Here is a 22,633-nt window from a genome sequence, read left to right on the forward strand (position 1 = left end):
TGTTTTCTCCAAGCCCCACTACTCTGGGAAGAAGGCAGGAGTCTTTTGAGGAGAGCCTTGTGCTCGTCAAAAAAAATCTATAGAAAACAAAATTTTGCAAGGGACAAAAACCAACTCTAAATAACTTAAGTGGAAGAAGAAAATGAACAGCTCCCAAACCCATAGGACAGAGTGAGGCTGGTGATAGGTCTGCTGCTTTCGAGTTCTCTCCCCCTCTCTCTCTTTGTCTCTCTGTCTCTCTCTCACACACACACTGTTTCTCTCTGCAAGTTGTCCTTATTCCCTTATTCCCTGGTCCAGGAAGTCTATTATACAGCTCAGAGCATCTGCCTCCCGTAAGCGTAACAGCCTTACGCTTCTTAATCAGACAAGGCAACGACTTCTCCCCACTTACAGCATTTTACATCACAGGGAAAGACTCCAGGTGGGCAACTGAGGTCACAAACCCATCGATGGACTCATCGCTGAGGCCAGGAGCATGGATGCTCTGATTGCAGCTCCCACTAGAACCACACGACTGGAGTGGGGAGAAAGGAAGACTCTAGAGGTGGGGGTGATCTGCCTCGGAGACAGAACATCACCTACCAGATGCTGGCAAATCATTCTTCAGCCTTTCTTCTAGAAGTGCAGACACAAAGGGCAACGGAAAGGTGACCATTCCCTGGCTGGCTGGGCGGTCCAAGATGGTGGCCACTAAGCCACGTGTGGCTATTAACCCTTGAAATGTGCATGAGGTGTGCTGTGACTGTAAAATACACACTGATTTCCAAGACACAGTAGGAAATGAGTGAAAAAAATCTCATTAATAATGGTTTCTATTGATTGCATATTGCAATGATAATCTTTTGGCTATCCTAGGTAAAATAAAATATACTGTTGAAATTAATTTTACCTGGCTTCAAGTTTTACTTTTTTAATGGGGAAATTAAAAAAATTCTGAATTACATATTCAGCTCGTATTCTATTCCCACTAGAAGTGGCTCCTCTAAGCTTGAGGACCTTGCCTTGACCACCTGGGACCAGAATATCTAGTAAGTGCTAGGTGTACAGAGGCAGAGGGTAGGATGGAATTGACTTTCTTTCTACACAAGCTTGTCATTAGGGTGTTTGGTTCAGTGACATGATTTTTTTTTTTTAACTCTAGCCAGAGTCCCTGCTTGGTATCCCTAAGCCATCCCCTTAAGAGAATCATTTTAGGGCTTCCCTGGTGGTTTAGTGGTTAAGAATCTGCCTTGCAATGCAAAGGACACAGGTTCGATCCCTGTTCCCAGAGGATCCCACATGCCACAGAGCAACTAAGCCCGTGCACCAGAACTACTGAGCACAAGCACCTAGAGCCGATTGCTCCCCAACCAGAGAAGCCACCGCAATGAGAAGCCCGCGCATTGCAACAAAGAGGAGGCCCCGCTGCAGCAACGAAGACTCACCTCATCTAAAACATGCATAAATAAATCTTAAAACAAGAGAGAATTGTATCAAAGATCAGCATCTGTTTTGGGGGTGGGGGAGGCAGCAAGTGACAACTGATACACATAAGCTGTGAATCTTCAGGTTTTCCAAATCCATATATAAATCCGTAAGCCAGCAAGCCTTCCCTTCCATCCCATAACTCAGGTTGAGCAGGCTGAAGGGTGATTTGGGGTAAAATGCGCTCTTTTCCAATGTCATGGTGTCACAGAGATTTCAGATTGTGGATGCAGCTACTGCAGATGCGATGCATGGGCCATCTGATGAAACCAAACAGATTTTCTGTTGGATGCCAGCCTGTTTCCTATGTGTGACCCGTTTTTTTTTTTTTTCCCTAGGAAGCCCACATAGGATGGTGAGGGGAACGAAAGTCTGGGTTGGAAAACTCATTGTCTTGCACTGAGAAAGCTTTAGCTTTACAAATTTAGACAATGCAACCTTGCCTCCCCGTATACAGAATGCACACAAAACTTTGCATGCATTACCAACCTCCTCTCTCAGCATCCCTGGAGAGGAGGAAGGCAGGTCTGTGCCTTCTGCTTGACAGGAGGAGGATTTAGAGATGTCTATTTTAGTCAAAGCCTGCCCCTAAAAGCCTGTGACCTAAAAGAAGCCCTCCAACCTTCTGCCTGCTGGCTTTTGTCTCAATTACATAATAAGGCATTCAAGGACACTTCAGAAAATATTTCCATATGCAAACTACAGCATGCCCTCCAAAGGGCTGCCCACACCTTGAAAATAAAAGGCAAAGCTTGCCACGACCTCTAAGACCCCACGGACCCTGACCACAATGTGGCCCTCCAGCTCATCTCCTGTGGCTCTTCACACGCTGGCCACACGAACCCCGCTGTTTCCGGAAGAGATGGAGCATTTCCTCCTGCAGGGCTTTCGCCTGGGCGGTGCCCTCTGACCTCTCCTCCTCACCTCCTCACAGGGGACTTCCTGGATCAACTCTTCTAAAATAGTACAAGCCCATCCCACCTCCAGTTGGACTCTAATGCATTAACTAGTCCTATTTTCTTTGGGACGAAGATTTCTAGCTGAGTCATCTTTCATCTGCTTAGCAGTTGATTGTCTTCCTTATCCTGATAAAATGCAAGCCCCTTGAGGGCAGTGATCCTGTTGGAGATTGTTTTCTAATGAGTTCGCAGTGTCCTCAGCCTTGCACAACAGGGAAATGAATGAGATTTAATGCACATGTGCACACACAGCTGGAGGAGAGCATAGGAATATATCTATATCTGTACCTATACTTATATCTAACCGACTTGGTACCTCTGTCTCACTGGCTCAATGGACATGAGTTTGAGCAAGCTCCAGGAGTTGGTGATGGACGGGGAAGCCTGGCGTGCTGCAGTCCATGGGGTCGCAAAGAGTCAGATATGACTGAGTCACTGAACTGAACTTAACGGAACTGATACCTATATCTATACATCTGTATCTATACCTATACATACTGTGTGCTCAGTCGTGTCTGACTCTTTGAGACCCATGGACTGTAGCCTGCCAGGCTCCTCTGTCCATGGAATTTTCCAGACAAGAAATACTGGAATGGGTTTCCATTTCCTCCTCCAGGGGATCTTCCTGACCCAGGCATCAAACCGGCATCTCTTGCATCTCCTGCATCAGCAGGCAGATTCTTTACCACTTGTTCCACTATACCTATACCTATATCTATATGCCTATGTGTATACATACATACTAAGAGAATGTGATGTATGTGTTATGAATTGAATTGTTTGCTCCCCTCCCCCACCAGCATTCATATGTTGAAGTCCTAACCCCAGTGGCTCAGAATGTGACCTTATTTGGAAAGAGGGTCATTGCAGATGAAATTAGTTAAGAGAAAGTTATACTAGAAGTAGGATGGACCCTTAATTTGATAGGACTAATGTCCTTACAAAAAAGGGAATTTTGAGACAGACAAGCACACAGGAAGAATGCCACGTGAAATGAAAGCAGAAATTACGAGGATGTTTCTACATGCCAAGGATTTCCAGCAAACCTCCAGAAACTAGACGAGAGGACCAGACGGATTCTCTCTGGCAGCCTCAGAAGTAGCCAACCCTGCTGACACCAGCTCCTAGCCTCCAGAATTGTGAGACAATAAATTAGTTCTTTAAGCCACGCAATTTGTGGTACTTTATTATGGCAACCATAGCAAACTAACACAGTGGTTCCAGTGAGACTCAAGTAACAGGTCTGAATGCTTTACTGTCATTCATAGGCACATAACAATCCACTTTTTCTTACTATGGTTGGCAGCTAGAAGTAAAAAATCACCATCTTTCCAAAGGAACAGGGTGGGCAGTAGGTTGAAAAGCTGTGGTTAGGCTCAGTTGCTGAGAATTTTATCCAACAAACTGTTTCATCCTGACAAGCCATCATGGTCCTGGCTTTTGCCAGTCCTAGATGGCCTCCAGCCTCTATTTATCAGATTAAATCCCAACTCAGTATGTGAGGGTATCTTAAAAATGCTCAGGGCCAGTGCACTGGGAGGACCCTAAGGGATGGGATGGGGAGGGAGGTGGGAGGGGGTGTTCAGGATGGGGGACACATGTACACCCATGGCTGATTCATGTCAGTGTACGGCAAAAACCACTACAATATTGTAAAGTAATTAGCCTCCAATTAAAATAAATAATTTTTTTAAAAAGCTCTGATTACATAATAGGTGTTCAATAAACACTAGTTTCCGTCTTCCCTCTCCCTACTCAACATTGTCAGTCTTCAGGAAAATATGCATTTCAAAACAAGATAGCCCTGCTGCTGCTGCTGCTGCTAAGTCGCGTCAGTCATGTCCGACTCTGTGCGACCCCATAGATGGCAGCCCACCAGGCTCCGCCGTCCCTAGGATTCTCCGGGCAAGAATACTGGAGTGGGTTGCCATTTCCTTCTCCAAAAATAGCCCTATACCCCATCAAAATGACAAAAATTAAAATGGGCAGGACACTTGTTGGCCAGAATGCAAAGCAACTGGGGCTCTCATATATCAGTGATGGAATGTAACTTAGCACATGGTGGGAGCATAGTCTTTGGAAATCTCCTTGGAAGTATCAACTATAATTGAACATATACCTACCCCATGCCACAGCCACTCTTCCATCGAGCATGCAGCAACTGATTTTGTAAATATATACACAAAAAGATATGTCCAAATATATTCATAGCAGTATTATTCATAATAACACCACATCAGAAGCAATCCAAGTATCCATCAATGCTAGAATGGATAAATGAATGGAGGTGTGCTCACAGAATGGAATTCTACATGATAGCCAATACAGATGAACAACAGCTGTATGGGTCTATATTGAGGAAGCTTACAAATATAATAGAAAATGCAATAAATCAGACACAACCATTTATATAAATTCTAAAAGGGGGCAAATCGAATCTGTGGTGACAGAGTGAGTCCAGTGGCTATTTTGGGAAGGTAAACGCCTGAAAGGAGACACTGAGAGGTCATGGGTGCTGGGGCTGTACTTATCTGTCTGCTGGTTGCACTGGTGGGATCAGCTTGTAAAAAGTTATCAGGCTGCAACCTCATGATGTGTGCACTTCTCTGTGTCTATCTTATATTCTAAATTAAAGTAGCACAGTGAAGTCACTCAGTCGTGTCTGACTCTTTGCGACCCCATGGACTGTAGCCTGCCAGGCTCCTCTGTCCATGGGGTTTTCCAGGCAAGAATACTAGAGTGGGTTGCCATTTCCTTCTCCAGGAGATCTTCCTGACCCAGGGATTGAACCTGGGTCGCCCGCATTGTAGGTAGACGCTTTACCGTCTGAGCCACCAGGTAAGTCAAAGTAGTAATACCTACTTTAATGAACAGAAGTGAAGGGTCAAACGCAGATATCCAGCCAAGACCAAAACCACCCAGCTGGCCCATAGACTCATGAGCAATAACAAATTGTTGTTTTAAGATACCAACTGGAATAATTTGATACCTAAAATAGCTAACTGATTAAACAACCCTCAGGGAAGGGTTTCACATAAACTACAATAAAATGGTGCCCCCTAGGATTTACTACGTGACCTGCACAGCATAAGGGTCCCTGCAAAGCAGGCAGGCGTGTTAGCCAGTCTGACCCCATTTCCAGTCTCTTCTCCCTTGTTTGCCTTTTCTGTTGATGCCATAAATGCTGCAGCTGATGTCTCAATGTCCTTTTCAGCTACATGTGGCCACGTGACACGATTCAGCCAGTTAGATATAAGCCAGAATCTGCTACTAACTTGTCTCTTCCTCTCTCCTCCTACTGTGTACGTGATGCCTAGAGCAGTCACATCATTTCTGAGGTAGAACAAGTCCATGAGGGCATCAAAGGACAGAGTTTGCCAGATTTAGCAAAAAGAAAACGTTAATAATTATTAATTATCTAAAAGAAATACAAGATGCCCAGGTGAATTTGAAATTCAGATAAAGAATCATTGGAGGGCCCTTTAAAAACTAAACAAAGAACTACCATGTGACCCAGTAAGCCTACTATTGAGAATATACCCCGAGAAACCATAACTCAAAAACACACATGTACCCCAAATGTTCACTGCAGAACTATTTACAATAGCCAAGAATATGGGAGCAACCTAAATGTCCATTAACAGAGGAATGGATAAAGAAGATGTGGTATATATATATTCAATGGAATACTACTCAGCCATAAAAAGGAAAAAATTGAGTCAGTTGAAGTGATGTAAACGAACCCAGAGCCTGTTATGCAGAGTAAAGTATGTCGGAAAGAGAAAAACATTGTATATTAATGCGTATATATGGAATCTAGAAAAATGGTCCTGATGAACCTATCTATAGGGGAGGAATGGAGATGCAGACGCAGAGAATGGACACGGCAGGGGAAGGAGAGGGTGGGATGGATTGAGAAAGTGCCATTGGCACATATACGTGCGTGCGTGCGTGCGAAGTCACTTCAATCGTTTCCGATTCTTCATGACCCTGTAGACTGTAGCCTGCCAGACTCCTCTGTCCATGGGATTCTCCAGGCAAGAATACTGGAGTGAGTTGCCATGCCCTCCTCCAGGGGATCTTCCTGACCCAGGGATTGAACCCATGTCTCTCATGCTTCCTGCATTGGCAGGTGGGGTCTTTATCACTAGCGCCCACCTGGGAAGTCCCACACATATACATAACCACATGTAAAAACGATAGCTATTGGGAAACTGCTGTATAATGCAAAAAATTCAGCCCAGTGCTTTGTGATGACCTAGAAGGATGGGCTGAAGGCAGGGGGAGTGGGAAGGAGGGAAAAAAATCATTTTTTAATATAAGCATCTCCCAAACATATCTCTGTTCCAGACTCTATTACTGAGCCGCACATCAGCCCAGGGGCATCTGTACACAGACTTCCTGTGTATGACGGAAACCCCAATTTGCTTACACTTCTGAGGTCAAGAGGGTTTCCTCTCACTCCTAGCCACATGCCATCCTAGTTGATATTTTCAAACTGACAGACAAATGACTCTGCAGGTCCATCAGCCTTGATTGGTACCCCTTTCCTATTTTTAAATTAATTTCTATTGGAGTATAGTTGCTTTGCAATGTTGTGTTAGTGTTACTGCAAAGCAAAGTGAATCAGTTATACATAAACATATATCCCCTCTCTTCTGGACTTCCTTCCCGTTCAGATCACCACAGAGCATTAAGTAGAGTTCTCTGTGCTATACAGCAGGTTCTCCTTAGTTAAGCATTTTATGGCATCATCAGTGTACATGTGTCCATCCCAACCTCCCAATTCCTCCCTCTATTCACTTTCCTTCCTGGTATCCATATATTTGCTCTCTACATCTGTGTCTCTGTTTCTGCTTTGCAAATAGAATCATCTGTACCATTTTTCTAGATTCCACATATATGCGTTCATCTCTTTCTGATCAAAAAATAGGCAGAAGACCTAAATAGACCTTTCTCCCTTTCCTTTCGATACTACATAAATATTGTTCCAGCGTCTTCTTCCTGCCAGTGGTGTGAGTGAGAAATCTTAACAACATTAACACATATATATGGAATCTAGAAAGATGATACTGATGATCCTATTTGCAGGGCAGCAAAGGAGACGCAGACATAGAGAACAGACTTTTGGGCACAGTGGGGAAGGAGAGGGTGGGGTGATTTGAGGAAGTAGCATTGAAACATACACATTACCATATGTAAAATAGATAGCCAGTGGGAATTTGCTGTGTGACACAGAGAACCCAAAGTCCTTGCTTTGTGACAACCTAGAGGGATGGGATGGGGAGGGAGGTGGGAAGGAGGCTCAAGAGGCAGGGGACGTGTGTACACCTATGGCTGATTCATGTTGATGTATGGCAGAAACCATCACAAATTGTAATTATCCAAATAAAAATTAAAATTAAAAGAAGAAGGAAAGAAACTGACAGCATCTCATTTTCTTCTGTTTTTGTAAATAGCAAGTCTTTCTTCCCCGGAGGCTCAGCGGTAAAGAATCTGCCTGCAATGCAGGAGCTACAGGAGACTCAGGTTCAATCCCAGAGGCAGGAAGAGCCCCTGGAGGAGAAAATGCCAACCCACTCCAGTACTGATGCCTGAAGAATCCCATGGACAGAGGAGCCTGGCAGACCACAGTCCATGGGGTTGAAAAAGGTTGGACATGACTGAGCTATAGCACACAAGCAAGACGTTCCCTAAGGTGAACTCTCAGCGAGACTCAGCTTTATATAACCTACTTTTCTTGAATGCACGGAGTCCGATTTGCTTCTTAGCCAATGGAATATGGCAAAGGTGAACGGATTTTGCAAATGTAATTAAGATTCCAAATCAGCTGTTTCTGAATTAATCAAATGGGGAGAGCATCCTAGGAGGTCCTAACCTAATTAAGTAAAATCCCTCAAAAGGGGCCCTTCTTTAGGTTAGACAGGCCTTTTTTAGTTCTTTCTTCACTGGCTTTGAAAGAGAAGTCATGATGTCATGGCTACAAAGAGATGAAGTCAGCCAACAGCTTGAGGGAGGTTGGAAGCTGACCTGTCCCCAGTCGAGTCTCTGATGACAAAGTGTGCATTCTCAGTCACTCAGTCGTGTCTGACTCATTGTGACCACATGGACGGCTGCCCACTAGGCCCCTCTGTCCTTGGGATTTTTCAGGCAAGAATACTGGAGTGAGTTGTCATTTCCTTCTCCAGAGGGATCTTCCCAACCGAAGGATGGAACCCATGTCTCTTGAGTCTCCTGCTTTGGCAGGTGGATTATTTATCACTGCACCACCTGGGAAGCCCCTCTGATGACAATGCAGCCCAGCTAACAGGTTGACTGCCACTTTGTGAGCCCCTCTGCCAAGAACCCAGCCAAGCCCACCCAGACTCCTGACCCACAGAAGCTGTGAGATAATAAATTATGCATTGCTTTACACCATTAAGTTTGTGCTAATTTCTTGTAAGGCCCAGAAAACTAACATGCCTATTGTATAGAATCTATAATTACTTATGTAAGAAAGGAAGAAATAATATATATGCATAAATGTTTAAATTTTTATAAAGAAACATCAGAAGGATAAACAGGAAATTTATAAAAATAATTGCCCACAGTATGGAGAAGAAATGCATGTGTCCAAGGCAGGAAGCAGGACTTTTCAGGCCGTACCTTTTTGTATGGTTTGGATATTTAAATCACCTAAATATATGATCTATCCAAAAAGTTAAATTTTAAAAAATCTCCTGCTTTCCAATTAAGTTATTAAAGGTTGTTTCTTTCAGACTTGTACCCTCGATATTTTACAGTTACTGTTTATGTTCATGGTACCTTTCACCTGGGTTCTTTTCAGTATCAGAACCACTCATGTTACCTGTATCTTTACTTCCCTTTTGATCTCAAATTGCCGTTTTCAAAAGAATACTTGACTTTCCCCATCATTGTTCTTCCAGGACTCAGCGCTGGCACGGGGACACCCTGATAAATGCTTGCTGACGCTCACCTTGGTTTCTCCATACCTACCAAACCCACGTGAACAAATCCTGGTTACAAAGCCCCTCCCTGCTGTGGTCCAGATTTCACCCTCCACTTGAAATAAAGCACGTCCACAGGACAAGCTGCCTTGCCGCCTCCTTACCGCCCACCTACCATCAAGAGATGTTGATGAAACACGACTCCTAAAGCATTTTAAACATCTTTCGGGAATATGTTATGCAGAGAAGACATAGCAACAGCGACAGCAAAACACGGGCATCTGCTCATCTTTGGCTCAGTTTTTTAGCATGTTCGCGCCCAGCTGAGCCATCTCGCTGCAGTCATGGCACACAGGAACAGAGGTAAAGACAGGCCCAGCCTTCCTCCCAGACTCAACCTTCCCCTGAAGAACACTCGTTTCAGGTGGTGAGATACTCTGCTCTCTGGCCGACATCTGGGCAAGCGGACCTTTGCTTTGTTCTGAAGCCAGAGACCCCAGTGCACGCGTGTTTCCCCACAGCCCAGAGTCTGTATTTCTTCCTTTTATTCTCCTCCAAGGACTGGACTCCAGCCTCTCCCCTTAGCCCATGATGGTTCTCTGGAGCCAAAAGGAAGTGGTAGGAGTTGAGGGAAGAGAAAAAGAAAGACAGAGGGCAGATTGAGCCAAACTTCCCAGAACCCAGAAAGGCATCCTTGAGTTCAGATGAGGGTGAGGGTCCGGCTGCCCTCAAGGTTCCACTGGGCTCAGCCAAGGAGCTCTCCCAGCCTGAATGAATAGTGACGCAGTCTCAGATGGTGGGGGTGGAGAGGTTGGGAGTGGAGACGCCTGCTGCACACGTGCCCATGTGTGCATGCATGCACGTGCGCGCGCACACACACACACACGGGTTTTCCTGCAATTAGATGCCTTGCAATGCTAATCGGAGGCCAGCCGATCTGTTCTATCAATAACAGATGCCTTCAAGCCCCTTGGGCACCCCAGGGGCAATTGTCCTCATCTGGAATTATTACCGAGCTCCCACCCTGTGCCCCTCAGCCTGGAGGCAATGCCTGTCTAGACCCTGGTATCTTGTGCTCTTTTTCAGGCCTGAGTATCACCTAAGCTTCCTGAACCCACAGACAGAACACATGAACCAGTCGCTGGTTAGAGGCTGGGGGTGGGGCAGGGGGAACATTATAAGATTTCCCCAGGTGGCAATAAATAATGCCCAACTGAATCAAAAGTACAAATAATGAGGAGAAAAGGCTCACAATATGTTGTTAAGTTTTTTTTTTTTAAAAAAGCAGGTTACAAAACAGCATATGCTACAACCCCACTTTCTAAATATATCCATTTTCAAAGTATCTTCAGTTTCCCTGAAACTCCAGACTCATTGCAGCTCCATGCACACGTCTACCAGCATTTCAGGTGTGACAGATCCTAGACGGAGGTGGGACTTGCCCTTCCAGCTGCTTCTCCCCCGTGTCAAGAAAAGGTAGGGTGCCCTTCTTCCTAAAGTTCAAAGCCATCATGACCCCTCTTTCCCTCTCACCAGGTGCCCCATTTGATGGGCAGTTGATATAAACTTGAAGTAAAGTTCTGAAAAATAGATCACAACAAAGATAAATATAGGAGACAATGAATAAGGAAATCAGAGGCTCAATCTATGAGGTCCAACAGCCTAAGAGGTCTAACAGGTGCTCCATGGGGGAAACAGGCCGAAAATGAAGGAGAATTAATGTCACTTTAAAAAAACTGACGTTAAATATTCCAAGGACTGGTACATCTGAGTTTCTAGATTGAAAGGTTTTTCACAAGTACTCAGCAGGAATGAATGAAAATATATCCACACTAAAGTTCAACCGTGGGAAATTTAGAGCCTAAGAATGAAGAAAGGATTCTAACACTTTTCAGAGAGAAAATACAGGTCGCCAACAGGAAGTCAGGAACTGAAATAGCATTTAATTTCAAAAGAGCGATTTTAGCATTGAAGAGAAAGTAGAGTGATGCCTTCAAACTTTTAAGGAGAAATGATTTCTAACCTAGAATTCTATACCAAGTCAATAAAGTTGGGGGAGAGAATAAAAACTTTTTCAGACATGCAATTTCCCTAACAGTTTTTATTGCCAAGGGCACTTTGTTAGGAAAATACTGCAGGATGTGCTCCACCAAAACAAAGGAGTAAACCACACACACAAAAAAAAAAAAAAGAGAGAAAGAGAGAGAGAAAAGGGTTCTAGAAAGGAAGGACCCAACAGAGAAGAGAGAAGGTATTCCCAGTTTATGGTTAAAAAAAAAAACAGGACAGCAATTGTGCAGCGGGACTGAAAAATAACCAGTGCAGATTAACGGTAAGAGGACTGAAGTTGAGAGAACCCTCCGAGAAAAGTATGATCCTCAGTGATTATTGATGTTTCTCTACATGGAATTCCAACACTTTGAGAGTAAACTACTGACAGATACACAGATATCAGAAGAGACAAGGTAGTTATGAACTCCAGGAAAAATGAAAAGCTGTACAAGAAAGGAAATGATATCATATGATGTAATGTGTTTCAGCTGTGAATAACATAAATATTGTCAAAATATATCAAGATAAGAATGAAGAACGCCCATCTGAAAAATTGTAGCATTACATGTTGAGAGGGTGTGGGGTGGGGAGGCACAGAGGAACTGGTGTAAGAAAGCCAAGGGTCCTCTTCTTTCATGGAGGGAAGCCATTATAATGTCAACATTTTAAAATCAATCAAGGGCAGTATATTCTTGTTATTTAGAAGTATGGAAGAACAGGAAAAATGAAGATAGCAGCAATTGCTGAAATTGCTTACCTCTTGGGTGTGAACATGGGGGTGAGAAAGAAAGGAATAGAGGACCGTTGTTTCACCTTAGCCTGGTGATACCATTGGACCCTTTAAACCATGTACATGTATTACTTGGATAAAATTTTAAAATTATAGTAGAAAGTCACAATGGAAATCACCATGCATATGCCCAAAATGGAAAAAAAAAAAAAATCTCAGTTTCAAAGGAAAAAACAAAGTACAAAGCTAAAGGCAACAAGAGCAAGGAAATGAGCACAATAGAAATTTCTACCCTAATCTAACTTATTTTCTCCTTGGTGAATAGGTTTCATTGATTTGTTTTGCTCCTTCTATGGAAATCTTGAGACATCATAACACAAGTTGGAAGTCTTTACATAAATCAAATATATATATATACTGCTCACTGCTCTGTCTCAGAGCCTGGCCTAGTGCCTGGCATCTAGTAACTTCTCAAGGAAGGGTTGGTGACTTGTATTAAAGCGACCTGCGCTTATTTGAGTCTGAGTTTCCTTAGATTTTTTTTAAGGGTTTCTTTAAGAAACCTCTCCACGAAAAACATTTTTTAATTTTCTGTAAAACTTCACAAAGACATTAGTCATTAACTTGCTTAATGTTCCTTTCAGAAGGATTCACAAGATAAATTCTTCTCTGAATTTAAAACCCTCGAAACAGTCAGTCCTCTGACAAAACCATACCTAGCAATGAGAATTATGTAACCACACTGTTGCCATAGCTCCTAGGGCTGCAAGTCTTGTATATTCCCCAGACAGTTAATAACTCAGGGCAGCTTCAGGCCAATAGAGACTCTTTGTTAATGCTTGTTCAGGAGGTAGTGACTGGTTTTCTTCCTTTTCTAAGGTGGTTATTTTAAATAGATATTTATTCCCAAGCACACAAATTCTATTTTCCACTGTTTTACAGACGTGATATTGGAAAAGTTTTTCCTTCTTTTCCTGAATGGACATTCATATATCAGAATGCCCAGGAACTTATGTAGCAACTAAAAGCCTGCCTGGGGAGTTCATCTTTCAGTGTCCTATCTTTGTGCATTTTCATACTGTTCATGGGGTTCTCAAGGCGAGAATACTGAAGTGGTTTGCCATTCCCTTCTCTAGTGGACCACATTCTGTCAGACTCTTGAGAGTCCCTTACAACTGCAAGGAGATCCAACCAGTCCATCCTAAAGGAGATCTCTCCTGGGTGTTCATTGGAAAGACTGATGTTGAAGCTTAAACTCCAATACTTTGGCCACTTGATGCGAAGAGCTGACTCATTTGAAAAGACCCTGATGCTGGGAAAGATTGAAGGCAGGAGGAGAAGGGGACAACAGAGGATGAGATTGTTGGATGGCATCACCGCCTCAATGGATATGAGCTTGGGCAAACTCCAGGAGTTGGTGATGGACAGGGAGGCCTGGAATGCTGTGGTTCATGGGGTTGCAAAGGGTCAGACACGACTGAACGACTGAACTGAAAATCCTTCCATTGTGCAGACTTGGCAATATATTGTTTTTGATCCATGTGTTTGATTAGCTGGATGGGATATGTGTTTACAGGTCTTAGTGATGGATTCAGACCCATCACAAGGAAGCCCGGTGACATCCCCTTAGGCATGGCCTTGCCATCAAGACAGACTTGTGAGGTTGGTTTGGCAAGATACTCTTTGTATCTTTCTTTCTGGAAACTCCTGTTCTCAAGTAGAGCAACTCATCTTAATGATATCATTGCACTTGCCTTGAAGTTTCTTATCTTCCACTGTGGCTTCTTATTGAAAGGATCTGAATGTTGTTGGAAAGACATGTGTCTCTGGACTTCTCAACTTCAGCCTGTAGCTCTCAGCCTCCTGCACCATGAACTCAACATCCTCCTTTCTCAAACAATACCCTTCATCTTGAGCAACCACAAGCTTGTTCTCTTGGCCTGTGCTCAACTCTGCAGACCCACCGGGCTTGCTGTTGGACTCATCACTGTCAGTGTGAAGAGTGTTGTGAGCTTTCAAGCAGGCTGTCGTCGGTCATTGTCCTCACTTTTAAAAACCTGAGTGAGCGCACAGGGCTGGTTGTCGGACAAGTGGTGAAAACCTACAGAGCATGGTGGCACATCAGTTCAGGACAGTTGTGATTCCACCAGAGAGTTCCCTTCCAAGGGGCAGAACCTCAAGTTGAAAAACAATCTTAAACATTTCCAGGTATATCCCAGGTAATAGGGCTGTCTAAAGAGCTTCATCTAAGTGACAGTATGATCTTGCCATTAACAAGTCCTGCATGGGTTTCTTATTCTTGGATATAGGAACAGAGCACCTTGCTTGCCATTTCAAATGGTCTGGTCAACTGAGGCTGGTGGACAAAAGAACATTGAATTCTTAAGTTGAAGATGACTATGTAGAATCAGTCTCTTCATGAGGGGCTCGATCTCATCATGATTGAGGTGCCTGCGATGAGAGTGTAGGGGTCACTGACAGTCCTGTTGTCTTGGCAATGAGATGATTTATTATTGAGTTGTTGAAATCTTCTTCAGCCAAATAGATTTCTCCAGATGAAGATTTGATAGGCAGGATTCCATCATCGAAGGGAGGACAGACACACCAAAACTGCACTTCCAAGATCCAAGATCAAGATACTCTTTTAATACCAACCTTCTTCTCTAAGCCATAAGCAGAGGCAGGGTAATCTGGATCAATGATTCTGAGCAGTGAGGTTATGTTGGTTCCATAAAAGTTCTATTAAAGTAAGCTAGAACTCTGATGACAAGAGGGTAACAACCCTCCTGGAGGTAGCTCCTACAATGTCCTTCTTCTCCATAAGCATAGAGACCCTCCAGATGGAAGCTTTTGTTCTCTCCTTTGTACTCCACCTGGGACCACTGACTTCCTGTGTCAATAACACCTACCACTGGCATACCACCACCACCACCACCATAACCATAACCACTATCACCACCATCATCACTACCATCATCACCACCACCTTGTCACCACTATCACCACTGGTATCATCACCACCACTGCCATTACCACCATTTCCACCACAATCACCATTGCTACCACCATCATCACCACCACTACCACTGGTACCACCGCTGGTACCATCACCATGCCAGCCATTACCATCATTTCCACACCATCACCATCTCCTCCACTGAAGAATCCCCAAATATCCAAACAGATCTTTGTGATGAAATGGTTCTGGTGGGTTTTATTGATATTTGATTCATTGCGCGTGACCAATCATTCAATCAATTGTCCTGTGTTGGTGTAGGCCGGAAGGCTTAGGGAGATTCTCAGGTGGCTCAGTGGTAAAGAACACACCTGCCAATGCAGGAGACATGGGTTTGATCAGAAGTGGGCCAGGAAGATCCCCTGGAGAGGGAAATGACAACCCACTCCAGTACTCTTGCCTAGAAAATCCCATGGACAGAGGAGCCTGGCAGGTTATAGTCCATAGGGTCGCAAAGAGTTGGACATGACTGAGCACACACACAGAAGGCTTGGGGTGGTCAAGTTTCTCTGACCATTGCAATGATCTCCACGTTCCCCTGCTGGAAGACACTCACAGAGGGAATTATGGTGTCATGACTGACAACAACCTCAGATCCATCTAGTACCATTACAAACCCTTAACCAGGAGAGCATCAGGTTTCAGGGAGGATGTGTTTGGCTGATTCAGAAGTTGTGTGAAAAAAATAGCAGCTCTGCTAGGTGAAATAAACAAAAGCTGAATTTTGATAATGAAAAATTTTTTACCTCTTTATGTTATAAATTAGGTATTTGTTCACACTGGCTATGGCATAGCATTTCAACTATTTGAAATTATTTTGTGTCTGACAGTTTTCCCATCATTCATAACTGGATTGCATTAGTAATACTTACTGAGACTAAAAATGATTCTCTACAGTAACAAGTGAAAGTAAAAGTCTCTCAGTCATGTCCGACTCTTTGCATCCCCATGGACTATACAGTCCATGGAATTCTCCAGGCCAGAATACTGGAGCGGGTAGCCATCCCCTCCTCTAGGGGATCTTCCCAACCCAGGGATCGAACCCAGGTCTCCCGCTTTGCAGGCAGATTCTTTACCAGCTGAGCCACACGGGAAGCTCTACAGTAACAAAGTTTGTTCAAAGTAGGCTCAGAAATCCTTTTATTCTTTCTATATTTTATGTTGGCAGATTGTTTCCCAATTTTTAATAGTTCTGGTTCTCTTTTCTGTTTATTTTATAATGTTCCTAAACAGACCTCATCTTTTAATAGAAATATTATGTTCTCAATGCAAAAATAACACAAATGCTCATTCTTACTAAACAGGACTACGCCACTTGTTATTTGGTTCCAGGTTTTCTGGAGACTACTGTAGCTCACTTCAAGCAAATTTCTGATTATTGGGCTCAAGTTAGAGCAAGATCTCTTACTGCATGAAGATTTCAACTAAGTCAGGGAAAGGCCAAGGAGAAAATGTTAGCCATGTTCTGTTTTGTTTACCCCAGGTAGGTGACATTTACTTCTGCAAGAATAACATCTATTTATCTCTGATACCTATGTTAAGAGTTGCATCTGCAATCCTGAGTTAACTGCATGATATTTCCAATTTATTCCAGGGCTATTTAATAGTTTTATACAAACAGGTCCTTGGTTTTTAATCTGTCTCTGTTTGGGAGAACAGTGCGAATGAAATCCTTAGCCATTGCTAACTGGTAGTTAGGGTTATTATCTGGTTTCTTTGCCATTCTGCTTTGCTCTTTGCCTGTCACTCTTAGCGTTGAGGTTCCTCACTCTCTTTCTTGTTCTGTCCTGTTATTTATTCTTTGTATATTGTACATCCTGAGAGAAACGATGTATGAGTGTCAACAACAAGGTTGGTGAAGATGGAATCTCATGGAGTATATGTCATGGCGCAAAATGTAGAATCTGAAGAATGGTCAGTGGGGTTTTCTAGCGGACTTATTAGTCAGGAAGTTGCCCCGTAACTGAGTTCTAAGAGGTTTCCCAAGGACTCTCCTCTTATCAGAGGATCTTAAGGTACAGGTGGGAGTTTAACACCTGACTTCACCTATAATGGAGACTGGTGAATTAGCTCAATCATACAATCTGATCATAAGAAGGAAGCAAAGTATATAAGCATATTCATGGATTGCCCAACAGAGGCTACGACTGGAGTTTGTCCTGAAATAGAAAGATACAGGAAAATGGAGGTCTCGAATGTGATGGACTTAAATTCAGGACAAAGAGTTTTAATTTGATATTGTGAATATTGAAAACAAGGTCCTCAGAGGTATGGAAGAGGAGGAAGAAGAAGGAGGAGGAGGAGGAGAAAGAGGAGAGGAAGAGATAGGAGAAGGAGGAGAAGAATTAAAAGGAAGAGGAAGATGAAGAAGATGGCTGAGATATGGAAGCATTATAAAAATGAAAATGCACCCAGTTTAATAATAGGAATTTCCACTGTGTAGAGACACTGCATAGTGCTAGTGATAAGGAATCCGCCTGCCAGTGCAGGAGACATAAGAGGTGCAGGTTTGACCCCTGGGTGGGGAAGATCCCCTGGAGAAGGAAATGGCAACCCACTCCAGTATTGTTGCCTGGAAAATTCCAAGGACAGAGGAGCCTGGAAGACCCTACAGAGGACCCTACAGACCATAGAGTTGCAAAGGGTTGGGCTCGACTGAGCAAGTGAGCACGCACGCACTGTAAAACTGATGTTAAATTATCTCAGCAGAATAAGGGGCAGACTGAGGTTTTAGAGGTTACCCCAAGGAGTGGGGAGAGGTAAGAGAACCGAGTATGTGCAGACTTGAGCAGGAGCTGTTGACTAATATAAGAGTGTGTGGACAAGAATGGTCAGGAGAGAGCTTCCCCGGTGGTCTAGTGGTTAAGAATCCACCTGCCCATGCAGGAGCCATGGTACCTGATCCAGAAAGACCCCACATAGCAACTAAGGCTATGTGCCACATCTATTGAGCCTGTGCTTTAGAACCTGGGAGCCACAGCTACTGAAGTCTGCACGCCCTAGGGCCTGTGCTCCACAACAAGAGAAACCACAGCAATGAGAAGCCTGCATACCACGACTAGAGAGTAACCCCAACTTGCTGCAACTAGAGAAAAGCCTGTGCAGCAAAAAACACCCAGCAAAGCCGAAAACAAATAAAGAAATTAAAAAAAAAAAAGAATTATCAGGAGAGGAAGACCACCATGCCCCTTCCTAGTTCTACAATCAAGGGTGACCAGAACTGGCTTTTACCTAAAAGGGGCTGGATAAATGGCTCACTGAGGAAAACAGAGATTTAGGAGGGTAGGTGGGAAGCTCATTCAGAAAACAGAGGATGGACAGGAAGGAATGGAGGCTTAGGAAGGTGGAAGGCTGACCAAATAGGAACCACATATAAATTAAGAATGCAGGCCCTCTCTCTTGGAGTTAGATTGCCAGGGTTCTACTCCTGGTTTAAACGCCTACCCATAAGCAATTTATTCTTCCTCCTTTAAGAACAAAAATTTCCTTATCAATAAAATAGTAGCAATAATGATGGTAGTAGATCATGATCAAGGTCATAGTATATGATAGTACCTATTTTGTAGAACTATTGGTGAAGATTACATGAGACAAGCTGTGTAAAACACTTAGTGTAGTTTGGACACAAAAAAACATGGCTGCTACCTCCTGGAAAACGAGGAGTAGGGGAAAGTTTTGGAGTTTTGCGTGATGTATGTCCATTACAGAAGGAAACTGGCAGATCAGTCCAAACTGCACCACCTGGATGGTCTGAAAACTCTTAAGCTGAGAAGTGAGATTAAAGTGACTTAAAGTTGGTAGCCCTCTTCAGCATCTGCAGAAGCATGCGCAAATCTGTTCCATTTCATTCACCATCTGCCAGGTCTCAAGCGACTCCTAAAAATAAAGTTCCAAGGAAGGAGCTCACTTTCAAACATCGCAAAACACAAAAGGAAACAAAGCAACGTGACCCAGAGAAGGCAGAATTCTCAACCAGCTGAGTCAGACCTGTAAAGGCTTCAGCCACTGAATCATCTGACATAGTGGGTAAAATCAGTAGTTTATGAATGTGGATAGAAAAGAGATGAATAAATTCACAAATTTGACTTACATCTATATGACTAGGAAATGAGCATAACATTTTTCTTTCCTTCAGGCAAAAAGCTGATACTCCTCATGGCACTTTTCTCTAGTCTTGTAAATTTTGCAATAACAAGTTTTCCTACCGTTAAACTCTAGGGGATCTTCCTGACCCAGGGATGGAACCAGCATCTCTTACGTCTACCTGCATTGCCAGGTGGGTTCTTTATCACTAATGCTACCTGGGAAGCCCTTAACGGCATTAGAAAAGCTCAACTCTAGCTAGTCCCCTCACAAACAAAAAACTATGCATTTGAGTTCTATCTTTGAAAAATTTTTAATCCCCTAAGAAATTATTACTCTTTTATCAGTTTCGTTTAGATTCATCCACATATTTGTTAGTAACTTGGCTTATAGATTTTTTCATTTCACACCATCAGTATGCAATTACTTTCTCTCTGGTTGAAGTACATTTGTTATTTTTTCACCTAGTAAAGTTTTGTTGATAGTAAACTTTCCCAGTTTTTCATTACCTGAAAGTGACCTTTATTGTCCTCCTTCTTGAAAGCTGTCTTTTTCTTTTCACAGGATATAACATTTTATTCACTGTTACTTTTCTCAGTTTATTGAAGATATCATTCTACTGCCTTCTAGCTATTTTTTTTATTATTATTTCTATTGGGAAATCAATGGTCACCCCAATTTGTCATCCTTTTGAAGGCACTTGGCTTTTATTTCTTTATCACTAGTGCTACCTGGGAAGTAAATCCAGTTATATCAGTTGCTAAAATCTGAGAAGAGAGTTGGATACATCAGATTTAAAGAAAATGCCTAATTATATTTTTAGATCAGATTCTTTTAAGCCAGCTACCTCTTTTTCTAAGTTGTTGTTTTGTTACAAAGTCATGCCTGACTCTTTTGTGAACCCATGGACTGTAGCCCACCAGGCTCCTCTGTACATGGGATTTCCCAGACAAGAATACCAGAGTGGGTTGCCAATTCCTTCCTCCCAACCCAGGGATTGAACCCACAGCCCCTGCATTGGCAGGTGATTCTTTACCACTGAGCCACCAGGGAAGAGACACCCTAAATTATATGGCTACCAAAAGAGTGAAAGTAAAACGCTAAAAAAAAAAAAAGATGTTCCAAGAAAATATTAAACAATAAACTAGAATGTATAATTGATAACAGATGGATTGAGGGCAGGAAGAGAAAGAGGTGACAGAGGATGAGACGGTTGGATGGCATCATCAACTGGATGATTTGAGCAAGCTCCAGGAGATAGCAAAGGACAGGGAAGCCTGGCGGGCTACAGTCCATGGGTTCTCAAGGAGTTGGACACAACTGAGCGACTAAGCACAGCACATCCAGTAATTAACTGAAAGACAATTGAAAAGTGTTAATTCCAGGACCATGGCTGGGGAAATGTTCAGTATGAAATACCTTATTGTGCCAAAACCATGGAAGTGCTTAAGGAGTGATGTGTTCATGTCAAAAAAAAAAAAAAAAAGCCACTTTGAAGGGATATCCACCAGCCAAATGGGAAACAATGTGAGCAAAAGTAAAAAAAAAAAAAATAGTAATGAATTCAGACTCTTTGAGTAAAAGAGAAATCTATTACATTATTTAGTGTTTAATCACTTCATTAGTAAAAGAGAAAGAGAAGCTCTCTCTTACAGTCAAATGCCAACTAAAAAATCCAAAAGAAATCATAGAATTAAAAAATCGCTGGTAACCAAGATAATAATAGTTGATTCAGGCAAAAAGTGTCAACAGATGCTAAATCTGGAGAAATACAGTCTGATGAGGAATAAGACATTTATATAGTTTCAACGTATCTTCCACAGAATATTTATTGGTTACTTATTAATCAACACATTCATCATACATATTTATTAACTAGGGGCTTCCCCAGTGGCTCAGTGGTAAAGAATCTGCCTGCTAATGCAGGAGACAGTGGTTCAATCCTCGGATCAGGATGATCCCCGGGAGTAGGAAATGGTGACCCACTCCGGTATTCTTGCCAGGGAAATCCCATGGACAGAGGAACATGGTGGGCTACAGTCCATGGGGTCAAAAAAGAGAGGGACATGACAACAGCAATTTATTAACTATTCAGCAGAGAAACCTGACAGACATCAGCTTAATCGGGCAGTAAGGAATGTTAACATCCGCAGTAATGGTACAAACCGCCAACACGTGCCTCCTGATTGGAGGCACTGAGAAGGACACAGCATCACTTCTGTGAGATTTCTGCCCAAAACGCATCACCCAAATCAAATCACAAGGTAACAGAAAACAAACATAAATTGAGAGAATTGTGCAAATAAGAAGCCTGGGCTTTAAGAATGTGAAGATCAGGAAAAGATGGACTGGAATGGAGAAACTGAAGAGGCATGACAACCCAAGGCAATGTGTGACCCTGGATTGGTTTCTGACCCATGAAGGACTTTGTTGGGGCCATTAGTCGGGATCTGGAGAGTGTGATGATGCAAATGTACAGATGTCAATTTTCTGACTTGGATCACTGAATCGTTTATGCAGGAGAGTGTTCTTGCCCAGAGGAAGCATCCTGAGGTATTAAGGGATGCTCACCCATCGTGTCTACAGCCACTGCCAAGTGAGAGGGACACACTCTCCTGGCCATTCTATCCATCACCTTGAAGTTCTCTTCTACCTCCATTTCATTCTTACAATGAGCTCCCTCCCCAAGGTCAATGAATATGCTCATTGGAGAGTTAGGTATTCAATTTTACTTTCCAAATAACCCAAGACTGGTTTTGGCACATGCTGATACGGAAATAAGTGAGAAGAGAAAGTGAAGAACTTAGGAGTGATGGAAATAATCTTTCACAGTAAAAGCACCCTGGCCTCTCACTTTGCAAAGTGCCTCTACTATTCTTTCCTCAGCTATAGGTCTCAAACTAAATGAGTCTTCTTGCTTTAAAGGAAAGTAGCCTCGTGCAGTATGAACTCCAAAACCTTGGATATGCTTCATCAGAAGAGAATTTCTACCACTTCCTGGGCAGTACAGCATGGTGGAGAAGGAGCCCAGCGCTCCCAGGCTGGTCACCTGATCCTCAGCTGAGAAACCTGTGATCATGGTCCCTCTCTGAATCAGGTCAGTTCCTCATCTAGAAAATAGGGTTAATTATACACAGTTGGCCTTAGAAGGTTAGCTGTGGGCTCAAATACAGCAATACAGATAGAGTGCTGATAACTATTAAGCACTCAGTAAATTATACTTGTTTTTAGTCTTATTTAGTTATTTGGATACTTTTTTATTGAAGCAGTGTTGATGTACAATATTGGATTAGTTTCAGGTATAGAGCAAAGTGATTCAGTCATATGTATATATACACATACATATGGGGCTTCCCTGGTGGCTCAGACGGTAAAGAAT

At 42.9% G+C, this 22,633-nt stretch overlaps 1 long non-coding RNA gene across 2 annotated transcripts in view; it reads left to right on the top strand.

Annotated features, from left to right (window-relative positions):
* LOC145507451 (uncharacterized) overlaps positions 1 to 22,633 on the top strand; it is a 79,291-nt gene that overhangs the window by 46,789 nt on the left and 9,869 nt on the right. Inside the window, exons 5-8 of one of the 2 annotated variants that reach the window (XR_014054872.1) lie at positions 9,353 to 9,736; positions 10,717 to 10,849; positions 16,504 to 16,654; positions 22,180 to 22,351. This is a non-coding gene — a long non-coding RNA (uncharacterized LOC145507451). Of the gene's footprint in view, positions 1 to 411; positions 887 to 9,352; positions 9,737 to 10,716; positions 10,850 to 16,503; positions 16,655 to 22,179; positions 22,352 to 22,633 lie in introns of those variants that run through there. The other variant, XR_014054873.1, reaches the window with a different exon arrangement.

Source organism: Giraffa tippelskirchi, chromosome 5 (assembly GCF_054371585.1).
Source record: "Giraffa tippelskirchi isolate mGirTip1 chromosome 5, T2T-mGirTip1v1.2.pri, whole genome shotgun sequence".
In the NCBI taxonomy this organism is placed as follows: domain Eukaryota; kingdom Metazoa; phylum Chordata; class Mammalia; order Artiodactyla; family Giraffidae; genus Giraffa; species Giraffa tippelskirchi.